Genomic DNA, 18621 nt, shown 5'->3' on the forward strand with positions numbered 1-18621 from the left:
GTCTCACTTCCTGTGATGTTCTGACGACAGAGCCAACTTCATTCACAGATTTTGTGATGTCTCTCCAGATGCGTTCTTTGGAAGCAGCCCCCATGTTTTTGGGGCCCCTATGTATTTTGGACATGGCCTGCGTGACCAAGACACGCAACTCCCTCTTAGTGAATGCAGGCTGTCTTTTTTTCCGTCTGGAGGTAGCCTGTGAGGTTTCTTCAGGTTGGTCATCTCCATCTTCCTCCTCACTAGCAGCTTCTGTCTGCTGTGTTTGTGTGGCTAAAGTCAATTCTCCCTCAGTTTGCTCACTATGTGTGTGTGGCAGGGTATCCACACTCAATTGTTGAGGTTCAGAAGCAGAAATTTGCACAGTACTAGGTCCTGCATTAACCTCCGCAGAGGCGTATTCTAACAAGCGCCTTTGACACTCTATCCGTTGTTTCTGCAATGCCATCTGCTGCTCTGCAATGCGGTCTATCTCTGCTGCGATTTGCTCACGAGAAGCCATGTTTGTGATGACGTGTGTACGCCGAGGTGTGTGCGCTTATATACCTACGTGCGACTCGTTAATTCACACAGGTGTACACTGTTATTCTGTTGAATGATTGCACTGCTTATTTAAGGGCCTACTGTGCATGCTGTAAGTGTTGGTAGTTTGGCGTTTGAGTTGTTGGCTTGTGCGGGAAGGTGATAGTGGAATTGGCAGAGTGAGTAATTGTCAAGCATACCTTTGTCCTTTTCTTTGCGTTTTGAATATAGACAGTGGCATTTTTTGTGGGTATTTTCGTTTGTGAGTATTCTGTTTTTTTTTTTTTTTTTTGTGTTGGCAAGTTTTTTTAATACATTTTAATATTTTAATTTTTATAACACATATATATTTTGCAAGTCCATTTGTGAAAATATTCCCGTGCTTCTTTGTTTTGACTGTCATTAGTGTTCTCTTGTAGGAATTTACTTTTTGGTGAGAAAAACCAATTTTGTCTTCATTTTTGGGTGTGGTCCACAAAAACAAGACTTTATTTCTTTAGGAGCAGGTAAGTGTCGTTGGCCTGTGTTGGAGCTTGTTTGTTGGAAGTGTCTGTATGCTGTTTTTGACTGTCATTTGTGTTCTCTTGTAGGATTTTTTTTTTGGTGAGAAAAACCAATTTTGTCTTCATTTTTGGGTGTGGTCCACAAAAACAAGACTTTATTTCTTTAGGAGCAGGTAAGTGTCCTTGGCCTGTGTTGGTGCTTGTTTGTGTTTGTTAAATTTTTTTTTTTTTTTTTTTGGTAAAGTTTGCTAAACAAAGTGTTTGGGTTTTCCAGGATTGATCTGCAAAGTAGTGTTTGTCTTTCCTGGACTAGGTACTAAATTTCTTATTTTTTTGGTTTTTTTTTTTTATAAAGTTTTTTTGCATTAATATATGTTTTTTATATCCAAATATTAAATTTAGTTTTATTTGCTTTTTATTTTTGCATTTTGGACATGAATTCAACACAGAAAAAATGTACGCTCCTGCAGTAAGTTGACACCACAATTGTAAAAACAGTTATTGTGTAAAATTTTGGAAAACTTTGAATTATTTTTTTTTTACATTTCTTAACATTCTCTCCAAAAAGTGTGTGATGTCAATACATATTGCGGCAGAAGCCCTACCTCCCCAACCCACGCCAGCACTCCCACCCCAACCGCCAGCCCCACAACCACAGCCGGCTCCTCATCAACCAAGGCAACGGAGGCGTGCTAGGCCACCAATTTTCAGAACCCGTGTCATACTTTTTGGGATGCCAGATGATGTGGTGGTGCGTAGATACCGGCTGCCACCACATCTAATCCTAGACACTCTCTCCATAATAGAGAGTGATCTGGAGTCTGAAATTCGGTATCCTACAGCAATACCACCATTGACACAATTCCTTGCAGTGTTACATTTTTTGGCCACAGGATCATTCCAGCATGTTGTTGGAGACCTGGTTGGCATGTCGCAGGGCCAGTTCAGTAAGGTCCTGCGACGTGTCTGCCAGGCTTTCATCAAGCGTGTTAAGCAATTTATTGCTATGCCTTTGGATGTTGGTGCCCTAGATGTGGTGAAGCGGCAATTTGCGGAAGGTGGTAGTCGCTTCCCACATGTTATTGGGGTTGTGGATGGCACACATGTTGCTATTCAGCCACCAAGACATAATGAAGAAATTTATAGAAACAGGAAACTGTTTCATTCTCTGAATGTAATGGTTGTTTGTGGGCCATCCCTCCAGATCCTTTCCCTGAACGCAAAGTTTACAGGAAGTTCCCATGATGCGTATGTCATTAGACAATCAGGGATATGGCAGAGATTAAGATCAAGTCAACGACCAGACATGTGGTTATTGGGTGAGTTGTTGCTCAAATATTTTAGTTACAAACTTACAAAAATATATGAAATTTGTGATCTAAAATTTTGCTTTTATTCCAACAGGAGACCGTGGATATCCTTGCACCCCCTGGCTCATGACTCCTTACCGTAATCCCAGGCCAGGACCACAGATGGCATTTAACTCCGCGCTTACTGCCACTAGGCAGCTGGTGGAGCGCACAATTGGTGTCCTGAAAGGGCGCTTTCGTGTGCTCCACCGCACGGGTGGCGACATCATGTATTCGCCGGAGATGGCAAGTAAAATAGTGGTCCTGTGCGCAATACTCCATAATATCGCGGTAAGGAGTAGTGTCGAGCTTCCTCAGGCAGAGGAATTGCCTGATGAGGAGCCAGGGGTTGTGCCACGCTTCGGTGGGGGGAGTGTGACACGGAGGGGGAGCCAAGTGAGGGCAAGAATTGTAGCAGAACATTTCAGGTATAGTGTTTTTAACATTTATATTTGCACAAATAATACAACCCAGTATGCTTATGTATTTTTAAACATGATTGCATTTAGTATGTTCTTGTAAAGTGATTGGGTAATGCTGTTGTTGTGTTGGAATGGTTTTTTCTTTTTAAACACAAAAAACAAAAACACGTTAAGCTGACAATGTTTATGTAATAATTTAAATACTGTAATGATAATAAATAGTGTCCTTATTTATTTTATATCCTCAAATCCTGATTATGTAAACAAACACACAAACAAATGATCCTCAATGTTTGACACTTTGTGACTGTCCAGCTGAATGATCACACGACCTGTGGTGAGTACACAGATATGTTTAGTAATTTTCAGTAAAGTCTGTGTCTCTGTGTGTTTATTCTAATTGTTTCTAACAAACATTTTCGCTTCTGCTAAGGCGAATTTCCGCTCGTGCAAAATAACACTCTGCTCTTCACAGCATTGCAAAGATCAATAAAGTTATTAGAAATGACATATTTTTGGCCAATCACATGCTAACAGACACTATAAATATATGCCCAAATAAGGAAAACGCCATTGCCATGATGCGTGCAGCACCGTTCTCCAGGCGGGAGCTCCGCGTGCTGGTAGCGGTGATGGACCGCCGCGTAGGCCGCGTTGGGCGCTTCATCCCCAATCGGGTGAAGCGCGAGGCCTACGCGGAGGTCCGCCGCCTGCTGCGGACTCGCGTCCGCAGCAGGCGGACAATCATCCAGCTCGAGAGGCGATGGAGTGATCTCCGCAGGCGGACTCCAGATTTGTTGGCGGAGATCCGCCAGCAAATCCGTGCTCTCCATACCCGAAGTAAGTTACATTACATAAGATTTTTTGCTTAAAATGTGATAATGCTTGATCTTCCCAATTTTGAACAAAAGGTTTTTTGTAAACCATTGTGCAAAACCATGTGCACTGCAGGGGAAGCATATGTAACATGTGCAGAGTGAGTAAGATTTGGGTGGGGTGTGTTAAAGCATCTCAATAATTTGCTGTGTTTAAATTAAACAGCCTGTATTTTCCATGCCCATAATTGAAAAAGTCCACCAAATCTAACTCTCTCTGCACATGTTATATATGCAACCCCTGCAGAGCACATGCTTTTGGACAATTGCAAACTAAATTCCAGCTGTAATCCCCTTTGAATTACCTACATTTTACAGTAAGTGGTAGGCTAATTGCAACCTTCAGTCTCCTTTTTAGGAAATTAGGTCAGTGTGTGTGGTTAGGGGAAACAGTACTGACTGTAGTAAAGTGACACGAAACAAGTGCATGTTTCCAAGAAATAAGAAGCAGCCAGGAAACTGGTCCAAAATACTTGATAAGTGCTGGCTATATAATAAGGGCCCTTGAATAGTAATCTGGTGATGTTGCCTAGACAAATCACTATGACTCAATGGACTAGATTAAGGAATGAGCTTCAAAGTTAAAGTTTGGCTTCATTTTGTTTGCTATGGCCAACATGAAGAGGATCTTAACATGTTTGATTTTCTATTTTAAATTTTTTTTAAAAAAACATGTAACATAACATTTATATTTAAAAATCAATACTATGTAATTTGGCATGATTAAAAAATGTGGACAATATTTTCATTCTAGGACAACAACAACGGCACAACTCCCCACCCCCTTCCCCTTCCCACTCCCCCTCCCCTTCTCACTCCCCCTCCCCTTCTCACTCCCCCTCCCCTTCTCACTCCCCCTCCCCTTCACACTCCCCCTCAGCTTTCCAGTCCCCCTCATCTTCACAGTCCCCCTCAGCTTCCCAGTCCCCCTCAGCTTCCCTGGCCCACTCCACTTTCCATTCCCCTTCTCACCACACCTCTCCATCTCTTTCTGGGACCCCTTCTCCTCCTTCCCATACCCCTTCTCCTTCCACTTCGACATCCCCATCTGAACCCCCCTCACCCTCTATTGCTTTAAATTTCTCTCCGCCCCCCTCGCCCTCTCAATCAGACCCCCCCTCTGAAATTGCGGCACTAATCCAGCCTCCTTCCCCCATCCAGCCTCCTGCCCCAATCCCTCCTCCTTCCCCAATCCCTCCTCCTTCCCCAATCCCTCCTCCTTCCCCCATCCAGCCGCCTTCCCCCATCCAGGCAACATCCCCACCAAGTGAATGGGCAGAGGAAGCCCCTGCAGAACATTCCGGGAGTCTGGATGTTTCCGAGGAAAGTAAGTTTATTTAAATTTTCTACAATAAGATTACCCACTTACACTTACAATGCCAAAACATGCAGTGTTGTACTGTTTGAATTCTTGGACCCTGGAAAAATATTTAAACATTTCATCATGGTGTACATGTTGCCTTTACATATTTGTGAGTGTCATTATATGTACAGTGTGTATGTGTGCAATGTTTTGTGTGTCCACTCTAGGTTGACACTCATTAGGTAGCCAGGGTTGCCAGGACAACAGGGTTTATATGTGTTACTTTTTCAGTGAAACAGTTAGACCTGAGTGGAGTTTAGTATGTTGTTTGCCTTTTACACTTGGGCCTGTGTAGTCTGAATATTTACACTTACAAATCACATGCTTCACTTTGTTATGCAGCCTAATGACACACTGTTTTTTTGTGTGAAAGTTACATTCTCAAAATTAATAATTGTTCGAGTCAAACATGTTTCCACTTATTTAGTAAGGGCAGCTTTCAGGGAGTGTGGGAATGCTATGATATGTTGGGCTGCTGAAGATGTGTTTATGCAGTGTGATGATGCAGGACCAACCCCCTAAAAATAAAAAAATAAATAAACAACAAATGGGAATGAATGCCAACATGGTGTCACATTGACGAAGATGGTAGTTATCTTTAACATGGGATGTCGGACATAGCAACCAATAAGATTATACTTAAAAAATTGGGAGCCACTTCTACAATATAATAATCATATTTTGGCTTGATTGATATGGGCAACGTTCCATCTTAAATATAACTCACATAGTAGTAAATGTAACACATGGTCTGGAACACTTTAAAATCTGAAAAAAAGGCTGAGCAGGCTTGTGTGTTCTGCTAATGATTGTACCATAAAACAGCCAGGATGTAGTAACTTTGCCATTAAAGCAGACCTGTCCAAACTGCGGCACTCCAACTGTTGAGAAACTACACATCCCAGCATGCCCTCACACAGCTTTGCCATTCCCTGACCACAAAACTGTGTAAAGGCATGCTGGTATATGTAGTTTCACAACAGCTGGAGTCCAGCAGTTTGTACATGCCAGCATTTAAGTGTGCTTTGCGCCTTGCTTGGCTAATAAGTAATGTAATTAAGTTATTAATGTTTGTGTTGCATCTTAATTTCAGATGTTGCAGTTGGAGATCCCACAAGTTTTGCAGGGATTCTAAACACCATGCGCCAACACCTGCAAGCAATGCTGGATTGTGTGGACCATTTGGAAAAATTTGCATAATTTAGAATATTTGATTTACCAAAAAAACAAAAAAAAACAAAAAAAAATAAAAAAAAAGTTGTTTAAAGTTAACCGGGTGTTGTGTTTCTTAATGCAAAAAAGGATCAGCAGATTTGCAGGTAGAATTTTTATGACAAAAAAATTACACACATCTAACGTTACATTTTTACCCAAAAAAAAAGGATAATATTGTGTTAAGAAACATGTAAACACCTTCATTCACAAACAACACCTTTAAAAATTAAAAAAGTGAAGAAAAAAAAAAAAAAATTCACACTTTGACATGTTGATGGGCAATTATGGCAACAAAGTGTTAATCTGGTTTTGTTCACAGACTTAATTGTTTTTGAACATTAACAATCAAAACACTAATTGGGTTCGTAATTGAAAAGGGCTTGTGGTCTTTAAAAGGAAAGGTGTAATTGCACTTAATAGTCCAAAAAAACATTTTTGTGCGTTTTACCTTAAAAGTGTGCACTTTTACGCCAAACTTTGTAAATATACTCAAACTTAGTATTTTTACGATTAAGTATGTGTTATTGCGATGATTTCGCAATGCTGCGATGGTTTTGCATTACTGCGATGTCATTTGGCGTACGCCCACTTTGTGTAATACTGCGTGCGAATTTGCAAAAATACGTTGAGGGCGGAAGTTCGCAAAATTACTACATTAACGCAACTTTGCGAATATGTTGTGCGTCCGAAAAACTTAGCGATCAACTCGGAATGAGGGCCATGGTTTTGCCCAATTGCTAAAAAAATTCCTGCTGCGATCAACTTGGAATTACCCCCAATATACAGTATACTGTATTTGTATGTGGTAACATTGACTACATTTACTATTTGTACCCATTTACTGTTATGTATTTGCCGCTGTCAAAGTTATGGTACTGCCCTGTTCACATCAAATAAACACTGGCACACTTTTACTATCCTATAGATTGTAAGCTTGCGAGCAGGGCCCTCCTACCTCTATGACATGACTGTTTGTTTTTACCCAGTTTTGTAATCAAATTGTAACCAGTTGTAAAGCGCAATGGAATTTGCTGCGCTATATAAGAAACTGTTAATAAATAAATAAATAACATGTACACCCAACTGTCTCTGCTACAAGTCAAATCCGTCCTCTATGTCTGTGTGAGAATGACAGAGATGCAGGAAAATCATGAGAGCTCAAGGTCAATAGGAAGCAACTGTCCGATGAAAATGGGAGCATCTGGTGCAGCGACTGGGTGCCAACTTTTAGCTTGGGGAGAAAGTCCACCCAAGTGGCCCAATGTGTGGCATGAAAAAGGGTATGGCCAAGTCATTGAGGGGCATACGCAGGAGGACTCCTGGGACAGAAAAGTTCTTGTATCGCAAAGGGCAGCTTTTATTGGGAGAGCTGTCCTTTGCAATAGTTTTCAAGCATGCGGTGCCTCTAAATGCTATGCTTCCTCTCAGGGCTGTTTCTAGCCAATTTGGCTCCCAGTGCGAGATTTAAAAATACGCCCCCCCCCATGACATAAAAAAATGTGCGTCCCCCCCCCACACACCTAGATGAAAAAAAAAAAACCTTGCTCGCGCACCCGACAAGGGGGCGTAGCCTCATCTAAATGGGTGTGGCCTCATTTAAATGGGCATGGCCTCGTCTGAAAAGACTACCTCACAATCCAGTTTTTGACCCTGCTCCAACAGATCACGACCACCACAGGAAAAAAAATTCTACCATATTAAGCCCCACACAGTAATGCCCCCTGCACCATATTATGCCACACACCGCAATGCCCTTGATACATTAAATCCCCACACTACGGCAGGCAAGAGTCCCCATTTCCCACATTACGGCAGGTGTCCCCATTTTACACATTGAGAGAGAGAGAGAGAGAGAATACTTACAGAGGCGATTACCGCTGTTCGGCCCGCCACACCAGTCGCTCCTCGCGCCGGCCTTTCCCTCTTCCTAACTTGGATCCCCCTCTGTACTCCGCTCGGGGGGGGGGAAGGGGAGTTTCGCGGAGTGACGGGGTTCCGTCGTGACGTAACGACGCAGCCGCGTCATTCCGTGAAACTCCGCCCCCCCGAGCGGGTTACTCGGGGAGAAATAGGAGGGGGAAGCAGGGAGGTACAGTTAGTGCCGTGGCGGGCGCCCAGTGCGGTTGCACTGCTCGCCTGCCCCAAGAAACGGCCCTGCTTCCTCTGAGTGGCAGGATGCATCTCATGTAAAATGTCATGCTTGATACATCCCACCAAGAGAAAAAATGCTACAGTTTTTTTTTTTACCTTCACACACATCTGCCAGAGAATGTTGTGACCTTTCCTCAGATAGCCTCTCTTCAGATGTCTCATCCACTGGTTATTCCTCATCACCATTACCCTCCATAGGACCTTCATAGGATGGCAGCTTCTTCTCCTCCAGTTCAGCCTGGGCCTGTTTGAAATGTTTTCCTGTGAAACACACAAACAAAACAAAATATGTGTCCTCATACACCTTTGTTGTAGTCGCACCAAATAGCCCCGCTTGGCAGGTTACAGACCTTACAGCTTAAGGGGTATATTCAATTAGGGTCGAAAAGTGCCGTCTGTCGAAAAGACGGCAGTTTTCGACTTTTTAAGGTCGAATAGTGATGCAACCTATTCAATTCTTGCAGTTTTTATTCAACAAGTTGTGGAAATCGACTTGTATAGCTGCCAATTCACGTACTTTTGAGTGAAACGGGGCCAAATTCAACAGGATTTGGCCCCGTTTCTGACTATCTCAGTCAGACATAAAAAAATGTCGGACTGAGATGTGAGATCCAGAGGAGGAGAGGGGGGGGGGGGCGCGCGGAGACGGGGGACAGCCGCGGGCACACAGTGGATAGCAGTGCTACAGCACAGCGCTGTAACAGAATGTCTTACAGCCGCGCCGCTCACGGCAGCGTCCACCCGGCTCCAGCAATTGAGGTCACGCTTGCTGGAGCCGGGTGGACACTGCCGTGAGGTCTGGCGGCTGTGAGACATCCTTCTGCAGCGCTGCTGTAGCGCTGCTCTCCTCCGTCTGCCCGCGGCTGTCCCCGCTGGTCTCCCCCCTCTTCGGTCCCTCATCTCAATTCGACTTTTTAAAAGTCGAATTGAAATGAGATTGAATAGGGGTTGTCGGATCCATTCCGACAAATGCATGTCGGAATGGATCCGACCCTAATTGAATATACCCAGAGCCGGATTAAGGGGGGAGCCCAGGGGACACATTACCCTGGGCCCCCCCCAAATTTAAGGCCCCCCCCGTGCCTGCCGTGAAGCACTGGCAGTTTTGCATGTTTTTTTTTTTTTTAAATGAAGTTCAGCAAACTGTGTTTCAGAGACGGAGACAGCCTTGTCTCCGTCTCTGCACCCGGCGGGATCACTTGACGACACAGAGGTAGGTAGAGCAGTGGCCTACTGTACCGTACTGCTATATATTATATACTGGTGGTCAGCAAAATTATGCACTGTACTCCTACTATCTACTACAATGCAGCACAGATATGGAGCATTTTTCAGGCAGAGAACGTATAATACTGGTGGTCACTGGTCAGCAAAACTCTGTACTGTACTCCTCCTATATTATACTGCTGGCCCCCAGTCCCCACAATAAAGCAGTGTGAGCATAGATATATGCAGCACACTGAGCACAGATATGGAGTGTTTTTCAGGAAGACAACGTATACTGGTGGTCACTGGTCAGCAAAACTCTGTACTGTACTCCTCCTATATAATACTGCTGGCCCCCAGTCCCCACAATAAAGCAGTGTGAGCATAGATATATGCAGCACACTGAGCACAGATATGGAGGGTTTTTCAGGCAGACAACGTATACTGGTGGTCACTGGTCAGCAAAACTCTGCACTGTACTCCTCCTATATAATACTGGTGGTCCCCAGTCCCCACAATAAAGCAGTGTGAGCACAGATATATGCAGCACACTGAGCACAGATATGGAGCGTTTTTCAGGCAGAGAACGTATAATACTGGTGGTCACTGGTCAGCAAAACTCTGCACTGTACTCCTCCTATATAATACTGGTGGTCCCCAGTCCCCACAATAAAGCAGTGAGCACAGATATTTGCAGCCACCTGAATAAAACTGAGAGGACGCCAGCCACGTCCTCTCACTATCATTTCCAATGCACGAGTGAAAAATGGCGGCGACGCGCGGCTCCTTATATAAAATCCGAATCTCGCGAGAATCCGACAGCGGGATGATGACGTTCGGGCGTGCTCGGGTTAACCGAGCAAGGCGGGAAGATTCGAATCTGCCTCGGAACCGTGTAAAATGGGTGAAGTTCGGAGGGGGTTCGGATTCCGACGAACCGAACCCGCTCATCACTTATATATATATATATATGTATATATACGCACACACATGTAAGGAACATCCCCTTCCTATATACACTATATTTAGTCCTCTGGGGCCCCCCTTGTCTAAAGTACCCCGGGCCCCCTGAAGCCTTAATCCTGCCCTGAATATACCCCTAAGGCAGGTACACTAGACGATTTGGATCCAATAAAGATTTCCCTTGAAATTTCTTCATCTGCAAAATGAAAGATATAGAGTATACACACTGAACGATATAGTGAACAATATCGTTCAGTGACGTCATTGCTCCCATCCCCGAACATGCGGCCATGAAAGATATAGCCTAAATTGGACTGCATGTTCAGTTGATAAAGATAAACTATAACAACCCGCAGGAGGGCGCATTGTTATCGTGCGTACACACTTGACAATATGCATGATAATTTCTTTATCGTGCATATGGTTTACTTGAATCATCTAGTGTGTATGCCCCTTTAGCCATGCTTTTTTTTCTTAATATTTGCATGTTATTCCCACTGCTAAAGTGACAAACCTAAATTGCAAGCATACAATGAACACTTGGGCTTGTGATAATTGTACTTCTGTGTGTGCCTAAAGGCCCATACACACTTGACGACGTCGCTCTATGAGCGACATCGACTAGTGTTTCACCTCCAGGGCAGAGTGGTTGGTGGCCACCCGTACACACCGAGCGATATGACTGCTCATATTGCTCAGTGATGTCACGCAGCCGTAGAATGCTGTGCTACCTGTGTGTCTAAAATGTTTGGGACCAGTATTATTTAGAATTTCTGATTTTTCCGTCATCTCCTATATAATAGCCCAGATCTGTGACTTTGTGCCTGTGTGTATAACGCTGGGTGTGGCTAGGAGCTCTCATTGGGTTAGTAGCAGGTCTATCACGCCCAGTCCACAGCTGATTGGGAGAGAAACGCCCTCCCACACAGGTTGCATCCAATGGGAGGCACTGCTCTTTGCCTGCTGTGTTTTCACAGAGCAGGATTAGCAATGGGACCCCAAAATAGGCCCACTGCATACCTCCCAACTTTGGTGGCCGTCAAGGAGGGACATCGGCGAGGCCGCTGGAAAAAGTGGGCATAGCCTCCAGAAAGGGGGCGTGGCTTTGCCGGAGTGCCGCGATCATGAGCCACGCCCCCAGTTTTCATCACTTTGGGGGGCATGCCCAGCGCTCTGTGAGCCGCAGGCATGCCCCCTCTCCCTCTGCCTCTAGTTAATAGATGCTGTGCGCATGTGCACAGCGTCTATTCACCGCTGCTCGCAGCGAGTGCAGGAGACTCCCAACTGCCCCCCCCCCCACCGTGGGACACTGTGGCTCGCGGGTGGGACAGCGGGACAGCCCCAAAAAACGGAACTGTCCCGCAAAAAATCGGGACAGTTGGGAGGTATGCCACTGCATCTGCAGCAACATACCCTCCAACAATTTACACATAAAAATTTATACAAATTCGAAAAGGGGGGCGTGGCCATGGGTACAACCGTGTGGCCACGCCCCTTTTCCTATACTTTCAATGGAAGCTTGGAGAGTCAAAAATAGGTACAGACCATAAAAAAAAAGGGACTGTACCTGCCAAAAAGGTACAGCTGGAGGGTATGCCACTGCATCTGCAGCAAGTCTCTGCGATACAGATAGGGGAACAAAAAATCGTATTACTGCAGCGTCCTATGTCCGGCTGCCAGTCCAACTGCCCCCTCCAGCATCAACAATCCCCACTCCCTAGCCGCAGCGCAGGTGGAACAAAAGCTGCTGCGGCCACCGGCATAGATGTGTATGAAAGCTGCGCAGCAGAAGGCTTTCATAGCCCTCCCTGCGCCGCATACTCTCTGACCCCCGGAGCCTTCTCTGCGTATAATGTCACAGAAGTGCCTCCCCGCCACAGCCAGGCCCAGATCCCCAGAGGCCCTGACTCCGCAACACAGCACCTGGACTGCCGGCCTGGAAGCCCCGAGATGGCTAATGTAACGGATAGAGTGGGTGATATCGCGGAAGGTAATGTATGGACGCTGAATCAATGTAAAAGGTGACAGTGCTGTGCAGTGCAGTTGGTGTGCAGTCTGGGCCGGTGCTAGGGTGTTCGGCGCCCCCCTGCAAACTATAAATTTGCACCCTCGCATACTTTACAAAGGCACAGCGCACATAATACCCCCTATAGTAGAGACACTTACACATGTAACGCCCCCTGTACCAGAGACGCTTACACATGTAATGCCCCCTGTACCAGTGACCATACACAAGTAACACCCCCTGTCAGTGGTGTAAGTTTGTCCCAGTTGCCCGGAGGCAAGATAAATATTGGTGCACCCCACCCCCACCCCCATATAGATAAATATATGTAAGTGGATTGTCAGAGAAGTAACTTCATATAGTTAGAATTCTCATGCTTCTTATACAGGAGCAAATACTGTAGCTCTATCAAGAAGGTGCCTGCTTCCTTTGTAATAGGTCGTGGGTTCTAATCCTGGGTATGACACTTTTAAAATGTGCATCTATAAAACAGAGGGTGTGACTTGTAAGGTGCGAGGGGACTAGTGAGGGAGGGGAGTTGACCATGGAAGAGATAGCAGCGGCTGTCAATTATTTAATTGAATGGTGTTGCTGAACACGGAACTGGAGGAGAGGTGCCCTCCTACAGAGGAGGAGCCCGGCGGCAACTGACTCCATTGCCTCCCAGAGTTAAGCCCCTGCCCCCTGTAGCAATGACGCTTACACACGTAACGCCCCCTGTACCAGTGACGCTTACACACGTAACAACCCCCTGTACCAGTGACGCTTAGACACGTAACGCCCTCTGTACCAGTGCCGCTTAGACACGTAACGCCCTCTGTACCAGTGACGCTTAGACACGTAACGCCCCTGTATCTGTGCTGCTTAGACACGTAACGGCCCCTGTACCGGTGAGGCTTACACACGTAACGCCCCCCTGTACCAGTAATGCTTACACACGTAACGCCCCCTGTACCAGTGCCGCTTACACATGTAACGCCCCCTGTACCAGTGACGCTTACACACGTAATGCCCCCTGTACCAGTGACGCTTACACACATTATGCCGCAGTCATACATACACAACAGACACACACACACACACACACATATATATATATATACACACAAACACACACACATACATACTGTACATACATTACACACATACACAGTCACACATATATACAGTATACACAGACACTATATGTACACACACACACACACACACACACACACACACACACACACACACACACACACACACACACTCTCTTTCCAGACACTTACCTAATGAAGTCTGGCTGGCCCAAGCTGTAGCAGCTCATCCGCGGCACTCCCACACACCCCCTCCAGCACCCGTGGTAGCTCCGGACCCCCTCCCCCACCCGCAGCAACCCCTCCCACGCCACTCCCCCACCCAAGGCACCCCCTCAACTACTCCTCCCCCACCCGCGGTGGCTTCGGACACCCACCTGCGGCACCACCGCACCAGCCCCTCCCCCACCTGCATCACCACCGCAACCGCCCCTCCCGCATCATCCCCGGATCCCATCTGCGTCTCCCCCGCACCCACCACTCCCCCAACCAAAGCACCTACTAAGTGATTCATCAGGCCCTGTGTGCGCTGTTCACGCCGTTGCAAGGGGCTTCGACCCCTTAACCATTGCACGCCCTTTGTCCGTGCAATATTTAACCACTCACACAATTATGATTGGAGGTAATACTCCATATAATAAAAATATTGCACGCCACAAGGGTGTGCAAGGGTTAAGGGGGCGTAGCCCCTTACGACGGTGTGAAGAGCGCCCGTAGGGTGCGATGAATCACCTAGTTTTAATATTTACATACCATAATGAGATATATTGAGGATTGGACCCAAGTCTAAATATGAAGTGCATTTATGTTTCATATACACCTTATACACATAGACAGATGTGATCAACACCGCCGCTACCAGAGTATCCTCAATAAACTTGTAACTCTTTTCTTCCCTGACGTCTCCTCATTTGGAATGGACAATGGGTCTCCTTGCAATGTAACAAGGAGCACGGAGTTCTAGTATAGAAAGTAGAAATTTCCTCTTCTATCACCCAGGGGATTGTTCACATATTTCAATGCGTGCAAGCAGTAGATAGCAGATGCGGTGAGACACCTCTCACTCTTGACACTATTCTATCCTATCCAGACGCCTGGTCAACATGAGTACATTCTATGCATACTGTATCTGTTTATATGAATTCCCCACCTAGAACTTAAGAGTGATTAACAGGTACTGACAATACCAGATTTGGGTGGGGTGTATTCAAACTGAAATCTAGATTGCAATGTAGAAATTAGGCAGCCAGTATTTACCCTGAACAGAAACAATACAACCCACCCAAATCTAACTCTCTCTGCATATGTTACATGTGCCCCACCTGCAGTGCAACATGGTTTTGCCCAATTGCTAACTTTCTTGGTTTGATAACAAACCTGAATAAACCCCATTGCTCCACCTACTATTGGCTCTTGGTGAACACAGACAACTTCCAGTAGATCTGCAGCTGGAGGTATCATCAGAGGAATACAATAGATCAATGCTGCAAGCCAAATGGGTAAATGAACATTGACTAAGCAATCAAAGAACAATGAATGACAGATGTCTATTAACATCAACAGTACTACTTTAATGTCCATCTTAAGGCCAAACCGTTGGAAATCGGCTGTACTGTTTAAAACTTATTCCAACATATGTAGTTATATAGGGGGAGGGGCTCTAGACTACACACCCTAGTTGCTTGTAATGAGAGGTGCTACCTTGTTGTGACTTAAAGTACAACACAGAAAAAAAGATGCAGGTGCACCCTGCAAAAATTACTATTCAAAATTGAGATAAATATTACAATTAAATATCAAATAAAAGACTGTTAGCATAAATATGGCCAAAGTTATGGGCTTACCCACCAACGTCCAGGTCACCTCATCGGACAAGTCTCTAACATTCTGGGGCACCTCCAAACCAGCCCAGCCACCCCCCCCCCTCCCCCCAAGGCATCACACAAATGAAAAATAGTGTAGTCTTACAGAGCATTAGGCGAGTGAAAGCAGCTACTCAGTGTTAGGAAGTTATTTATTTCAATTTTTCATAGTGCCCCTGCATCTTTTTATCTACCATATGTAGTTATTAAGAAATTGTATTCATACTGAGTTAAATAATTATTATGTCAATCCTTAAAGATAGATGAATGTGAGAACACATAAGAGTCTGAAGGAGGAGTACAGTATATGATACCCCATAACCATGGAGTATCTCTTATCCTATGCAGTATGTTCTTACATATACAGTACATAAGGACACCGTTGTGGGTCAAAAGTCTGGGATGTGAACCCCCTGACTGTAGAGAAGCAAGTCAATCCAAGAGGGGGTGAGCATTGGGAAGTTGGAGCCAGGGACACTTAAGAAAGGAGGACTCTTTGGGAGATGAACTGAAGAGTGATTCACCTTACCTACTCCCATGAGCCTTCTCAGTGCATATAAGAAGCCAGGAGGAGTCTTCAGAGAGGCTGCCTCTCAAGAGAATGACAGCTGTTGAAAGGATCAGAGGATCTGAGTAGCCTCCAGCGGCATGTAAACAGAGGTCACTAAGCACTCTCAAGAAAACCTACAGTAGTATACCACTAGAGAGGACTTAAATAATTTTACATATCTGACTCCCATCAGTCTAGCAGTAGTTGAAGCCCTCAAACTATTTAGAAGGTTTTTCTTGTAACTGAATAAAGACTCTTTCTGTAGGACTGGATTACTACAAACATAGGATTATGCTCATCTTCACTCGTTTTCCCTTCATCACAAAAGCACAGTTGCTTTTGTGAATTTGGAGTGCCATTCCTATATATATATATATATATATATATATATATATATATATATATATATACTGCTCAAAAAAATAAAGGGAACACTAAAATAACACATCCTAGATCTGAATGAATAAAATATTCTTATTAAATACTTTGTTCTTTACATAGTTGAATGTGCCGACAACAAAATTACACAAAAATTAACAATGGAAATCAAATTAATTAACCCATGGAGGTCTGGATTTGGAGTCACCCTCAAAATTAAAGTGGAAAAACACACTACAGGCTGATCCAACTTTGATGTAATGTCCTTAAAACAAGTCAAAATGCGGCTCAGTAGTGTGTGTGGCCTCCACGTGCCTGTATGACCTCCCTACAATGCCTGGGCATGCTCCTGATGAGGTGGCGGATGGTCTCCTGAGGGATCTCCTCCCAGACCTGGACTAAAGCATCCACAAACTCCTGGACAGTCTGTGGTGCAATGTGCCATTGGTGGATGGAGCGAGACATGATGTGCCAGATATGCTCAATGGATTCAGGTCTTGGGAACGGGCGGGCCAGTCCATAGCATCAATGCCTTCGTCTTGCAGGAACTGCTGACACACTCCAGCCACATGAGGTCTAGCATTGTCTTGCATTAGGAGGAACCCAGGGCCAACCGCACCAGCATATGGTCTCACAAGGGGTCTGAGGATCTCATCTCGGTACCTAATGGCAGTCAGGCTACCTCTGACGAGCACATGGAGGGCTGTGCGGCCCCCCCAAAGAAATGCCACCCCACACCATTACTGACCCACTGCCAAACCGGTCATGCAGGAGGATGTTGCAGGCAGCAGAACGTTCTCCTTGGCGTCGCCAGACTCTGTCACATCTGTCACATGTGCTCAGTGAGAACCTGCTTTCATCTGTGAAGAGCACAGGGCGCCAGTGGCGAATTTGCCAATCTTGGTGTTCTCTGGCAAATGCCAAACATCCTGCACGGTGTTGGGCCTTAAGCACAACCCCCACCTGTGGACGTCAGGCCCTCATACCACTCTCATGGAGTCTGTTTCTGATCGTTTGAATAGACATATGCACATTTGTGGCTTGCTGGAGGTAATTTTGCAGGGCTCTGGCAGTGCTCCTCCTGTTCCTCCTTGCACAAAGGCGGAGGTAGCGGTCCTGCTGCTGGGTTGTTGACCTCCTACGGCCTCCTCCACATCTCCTGATGTACTGGCCTGTCTCCTGGTAGCGCCTTCATGCTCTGGACACTACGCTGACAGACACAGCAAACCTTCTTGCCACAGCTCGCATTGATGTGCCATCCTGGATGAGCTGCACTACCTGAGCCACTTGTGTGGGTTGTAGACTCCGTCTCATGCTACCACTAGAGTGAAAGCACCGCCAGCTTTCAAAAGTGACCAAAACATCAGCCAGAAAGCATAGGAGCTGAGAAGTGGTCTGTGGTCACCAGCTGCAGAACAACTCCTTTATTGGGGGTGTCTTGCTAATTGCCTATAATTCCCACCTGTTGTCTATTCCATTTGCACAACAGCATGTGAAATTGATTGTCAATCAGTGTTGCTTCCTAAGTGGACAGTTTGATTTCACAGAAGTGTGATTGACTTGGAGTTACATTGTGTTGTTTAAGTGTTCCCTTTATATTTTTGAGCAGTGTATACAGGGATGTATCTAGGGGTCCGGGTGCCCCTGGCAAAGAAAGGGACTGGCGCCCCCCATATTTGAAATAGGGAAGGTGCATGTGCATAAAAGGGACATGATCTTGTGGGAAAGGGGCATGACCATACAATAGTTCCCCCAATTCAAATGATGCTACACAGTAGTAACCCTTATACACATCATGCCCACACAGTAGCAGTTCCTTTTACACATTATGCCCACACAGTAATTCTTATAACACTGAGGAGACATCAGCAGTGCCTGGTCTGGCTGAGGAAGCAATGCCACCCAAGGCCAGGTAGTATAATCAAATAGTAGTGCAAAGAAGTGCAGTGCACTACCCAGTGGTGAAAGTAGAAAAAAATTCTTAGGGTACTGTGTGTGTGCGCCGAAGGCGGGTGCATGCCAGAAAATGGGTGTGACCACATGCCACATGGGGCGTGGCCAATGAAAATGGGGGTGTGATACACATATGCCCGCAATAGTGCCGGATACACATATGCCCCCACAGTGCCAGATATGCCCCGAAAGTGCCAGCTACACATATGCCTCCACAGTGCCAGATATGCC

The 18621-nt window shown here is 45.6% G+C and overlaps 1 long non-coding RNA gene across 1 annotated transcript; it reads left to right on the top strand.

Annotated features, from left to right (window-relative positions):
• The first annotated feature begins 3050 nt into the window (after positions 1 to 3050).
• LOC134935444 (uncharacterized) lies at positions 3051 to 6243 on the top strand. The gene is made up of 3 exons (XR_010180144.1): positions 3051 to 3130; positions 4423 to 4995; positions 6125 to 6243. It is a non-coding gene; the product is annotated as an uncharacterized LOC134935444 (long non-coding RNA).
• Positions 6244 to 18621: the final 12378 nt, after the last annotated feature.

The sequence above is a fragment of the Pseudophryne corroboree genome, chromosome 6, assembly GCF_028390025.1.
Source record: "Pseudophryne corroboree isolate aPseCor3 chromosome 6, aPseCor3.hap2, whole genome shotgun sequence".
NCBI classification, from domain to species: domain Eukaryota; kingdom Metazoa; phylum Chordata; class Amphibia; order Anura; family Myobatrachidae; genus Pseudophryne; species Pseudophryne corroboree.